Here is a 4,873-nt window from a genome sequence, read left to right as displayed (position 1 = left end):
GAGCAACAGCAAGTGTGGCAGAACATGAGGCATGATGGGATGTGGTACAGTAACAGAGATAGAATGAATGCAAGGCACTGGAGAGAAGATGGCAGCACCCACATGAAGGAGTGGAGAAGCACACATACTCTCTTCCTATATTTTTCCAAACAGGCAAGACGGCATCAACCTGGGCAGCAGCCTTGGATTAGGCTGGCATAGTTCTAGAGCTGCGGCTTTCACGGGTGTTGCTGGAGGAAGAGGGGGTTCTGTCTTTACTTCACCCCCTCTAGTTGGAGTTCTATGTTCCTATCCACAAAGCCGGGTGCCAACCTTCCCATGTCTGCCATGTCTGAAGCAAATGCCAGCAACCATGCAGAGCTGCTCTGAACCAATGGCCCCTGTGTTGGTGCACAACAGGCTTCCAAAGAAGGTATGGGCACCAGGGATGCCAGGATATTCATGGCAAGTTGTTTTAGGAACAGCTTATAACAAGATGGGATTAGAATTGGACTAGAGGGACAGCATGAGCCAGTGTAGACAATCAATGAGATGAGTTTGGAAAGACATGGCAAGAAATTCTTCCAGGCCTTTCAGTGAAAGTCCCTTTAAAGAGGGATCCTTACAAAGCACAATCAACTAAAAAAATTGTAAGATAAGCATTTGAGTTAAGTCACTGATCCACCCATGTCACCATGTCCTTGCTCAGCAGGTATTTGGGTTTCAAGAGTCTCTGGCTGAATTGTATGTTTTTTTTACTTAATTGCCAAGCATATCACATTCAGTGGAGTGATTCTCGTCACAAGGCCAAGTGTTCTTTCTTATCCACATTTTTTGCGTAACAACACTGCTATACAGCCCTACAGACTGAGGCAGAGCCAACAACATGTCTCTGAACATGGACAAAATAAAGGAGATGTTTGTTGACTCCAGAGGGCACGGATTGCAATATAATAATGCTGGACACCCATGACTCCCCCATGGAGATCATGAACAGCATGAAATTTCTTGGTGTCCACTTGATGGAGAATCTCACCTTTTCCCTCAACACCAGCTCCATATCCAAGAAAGCCCATCAGAATCTCTATTTTCTGCATAGTTTGAGGAAAGCCCATCTTTCATCTCCCATCCTCACCACATTCTACGAAGGCTTCATTGAGAATACCCTGAGCTGCTGCATCACTGCCTGGTCCGGGACTTGCACCATCTTGGATCATAAAAACCTACAATGGATAGTGAGGACAGCTGAGAAGATCATCGGGTCTCTCTCCCCTCCATTACAGACATTTACACCACACACTGCATCCGCAAGGCTAACAGCATTGTGAATGACCCCACACATCCTCCATTCAAATTCTTCTCCCTCCTGCCACCTGGCAGAAGACACCAGAACATTCGGTCTCTCACGGCCAGGCTGTGCAATAGTTTCTTCCCTCAAGCCATCAGGCTCCTTAACACTGTATGACCACACTCTATTCCATCTGCAATTTTCGGACAACTTTTTGAATTGCTGCTAAAACAGTATTTTATTAATGATCATTCATTATTATATTGCAATTTGTCCACTACTGTGCCTATTGTCTTGTCTTGTCAGGAATTATAGAGTCATAGAGTCATAGAGATGTACAGCATGGTTTGCATTTTACTATGCACTTAATGCTGCCCTGTGTATGACTGCACTCTCGAATAGTTTGTGTGTTCATATAGCACCTTAGTCCTGGAGGATCGCTGTTTCATTTTTATTGAATCAGCTGTATATGGTAGAAATGACAAAAATGTTACTCCACAGTTGGGAAAGACAACCACGTCACACTGTTCTTAGCTTTCTTATTCCTTCAGCAATTTTGTATTCAGGCTGGCACTGACTCTTTAATCCAATAGGTTTTCATTTTCCTAATTAGTCTATTATGTTATACTTTCTTAAACACCTTATAAAAGTCTAGATACTCAACTTCAGACATTGAAATTCATTAAAGATTTCATTACCAATTTTCAGTAGTTAAAGATTATCATTTGTGATGTTTGGTTTCTATGCTGGACTCTGAGCTTAAATCAATATTGTTGATATCTTTATGCTATTGTATGACATTCTGCACACACTAATCAATCAATATGACTCAAACAGGACTTATTTCATTGTGCCGTGTACTTTAGAAATCTTATTATCACCCTATACTTAGAAAGGTGACTGTAAAATTAGAGATTCTAAAGTGTTTATGCAGTTTTGTTTCTTTTTTTTTACATTCTTTCTCCAAATAATTGGATTCCTGGCTAAGTAAGAAGAGCATGACATTCATTGATACCTAATTTAAAGACATAGGAGAAGTCTTCAAGCTCAGCTGGATTGAAAAATACTGTGTTAAAGAGAAAGAGAAAGAGAAAGGGAAGAGTCCAATGTCCTATATTAAGGGGCAAATGATCAAATCGGGACAATTTTGATTTTCATTTTGAAAATCTTGACACTACTGAAATAGAGTACTCAACCTGCAACCCCCCTCAAACCATCTTGTGAGGTAAGTTTCTTTCATTTTTACTTTTCAAGAGTGAGAAATATGATGGACTAGGTGAGTTAATTGCGTAGGTGCTGAAATTTTGGTTTCCGGATGTGTTCATATTTAGAGGTTAACTTGGGCGTGTTCGTGGTGGAGACACTTCTGTCATGTGGTAGAGTCCCATTTGTAATATATTTGTACACCAGGAATACTCATGATACTGGGTCCTTTTGAAATAATGTTTTTTTTTTCAAGATTTAGTCCAGGAGAAATTTATGGTATTCAACTCACATTTATTTAAAAGTGGTGTGCAACAGTCAACTTTTGAGCAGTTGTGTCTGAGGTCAGTGCTTTTCCATGTTTCTGCAACTCAAGGGAGGGGAACATGAGAATGGCTGCTTGCATAAAACATTGCAATTGGTATCAGCTAATCAGGGTCGAGTAGGGGTGGTGGGGGGTTGGTGTTGTGGATTAAGGGCGTCAAGGAGTAAGTAGGAACGGCCTGGTATCCTGGCTTCATTCTGAATACAGCGCTGAGAGAGAAGCCAGCAAGGTTAAAATTAGCGCAGAGTGTGGGGAGTGACTCCATTCTGCATGCTGTGTCAGGAGAGGTAGCAGCAAGTTTAAAAAGAGCGCAGAGTGGAAAATGGCTTCATTCTGACCATAATGTGAGAGAGGAGGCAACAAGTTTAAAAACAACACAGTGAGCAGGGAGACTCTCTATTCTGAACACAGTGCTGAAAGAGGATGCAGAAAGTTTTTTGACCAGCCCATTCCCATATGTACTTCCTTCCATGACCTGTGTGGTTACTTACAACTTCCTACAAAGTATGTTGAAATATTGGTGATATGAAAGGGAATATATACAAGTGTGAGATGTGGTTTGAACAACTTAGAAGTGTTGAGGAATGAGAGGTGCAGGAGATGCTCTGACTAGAAACAGAATGTATGTCAGGGTGGAATCTGGCTAGGGGATGTTTACAAAGGTAAATTTCTCAGTTGAAACTAGCTATTTGGACTCAGAACTGGCTCTAAGGTAGAAGACAGAAGGTGGTGGTGGAGGGTTGTATTTCAGACTGGAGGCCTGTGACCAGTGGAGTGCCACAAGGATCGATGCTGGGTCCTCTACTTTTTGTCATTTACACAAATGATTTGGATGCAAGCGTAAGAAGTATAGTTAGTAAGTTTGCAGATGACACCAAGATTGGAGGTGTAGTGGACAGCGAAGAGGGTTACCTTAGATTACAACAGTATCTTGATCAGATGGGCCAATGGACTGAGAAGTGGCAGATGGAATTTAATTCAGATAAATGCAAGGTGCTGCATTTTGAGAAAGCAAATCTTTGCAGGATGTATTCATTTAATGGTAAGGTCCTTGGGAGTGTTGCTGAACAAAGAGACCTAGGAGTGCAGGTTCATTGCTCCTTGAAAGTGGAGTTGCAGGTAGATAGGATAGTGACGAAGGCATTTGGTATGCTTTCCTTTATTGGTCAAAGTATGGAGTACAGGAGTTGGGAGGTCACGTTGCGGCTGTACAGGACATTGGTTAGGCCACTGTTGGAATACTGTGTGCAATTCTGGTCTCCTCCCTATCGGAAAGATGTTGTGAAACTTGAAAGGGTTCAGAAAGAATTTACAAGGATGTTGCCAGGTTTGGAGGATTTGAGCTTTAGGAACAGGCTGAACAGGATGGGGCTGTTTTCCCTGGAGGATCGGAGGCTGAGGGGTGACCGTATAGAGGTTTACAAAATTATGAGGGGTATGAATAGTGTAAATAGGCAAAGTCTTTTATCTGGGGTCGAGGAGTCCAGAACTAGAGGGCATAGGTTTAGGCTGAGAGGGAAAAGATATAGAAGAGACCTAAGGGGCAACTTTTTCATATAGAGGGTGGTGTGGGTATGGAATGAGCTGCCAGAGGAAGTGGTGGAGGCTGGTACAATTGCAACATTTAAGAGGCATTTGGATGGGTATATGAATAGGAAGGGTTTGGAGGGACATGGGCAGGGTGCTGGCAGGTGGGACTAGATTGCGTTGGGATATCTGGTCGGCATGGAAGGGTTGGACTGAAGGGTCTGTTTCCATGCTGTACATTTCTATGACTCTATGTGTTGTCAATGAAGTTTAATCTGGATTGGCATCAATGAGTGTGTATTCTGAGATGATTTGGAACTTGAAAAACAGCCTAGCAGAATGTTGCAAAAAACCTCAGAGGCAATGAGGGTAAGAAAGCATGGAAAAGCGTTTCAGCTTTGATGAGAGTAAGATCAGAATGTTGGTACAATAAAGGGCAAAACATAATTATGTTTTTAAATACTTTTGTATCTGCCCACTGGCTACTAATGGTTTGTTTTTAATTGTTAAACATTTATTGACACATTCATGCCGTTCTTTGTGAAACCAAT

The sequence above is a fragment of the Chiloscyllium plagiosum genome, unplaced genomic scaffold, assembly GCF_037043375.1.
Source record: "Chiloscyllium plagiosum isolate Xiang-an unplaced genomic scaffold, Cpla_swu_hap1 HiC_scaffold_5, whole genome shotgun sequence".
Lineage (NCBI taxonomy): Eukaryota > Metazoa > Chordata > Chondrichthyes > Orectolobiformes > Hemiscylliidae > Chiloscyllium > Chiloscyllium plagiosum.
This window is presented reverse-complemented; position numbering follows the sequence as displayed.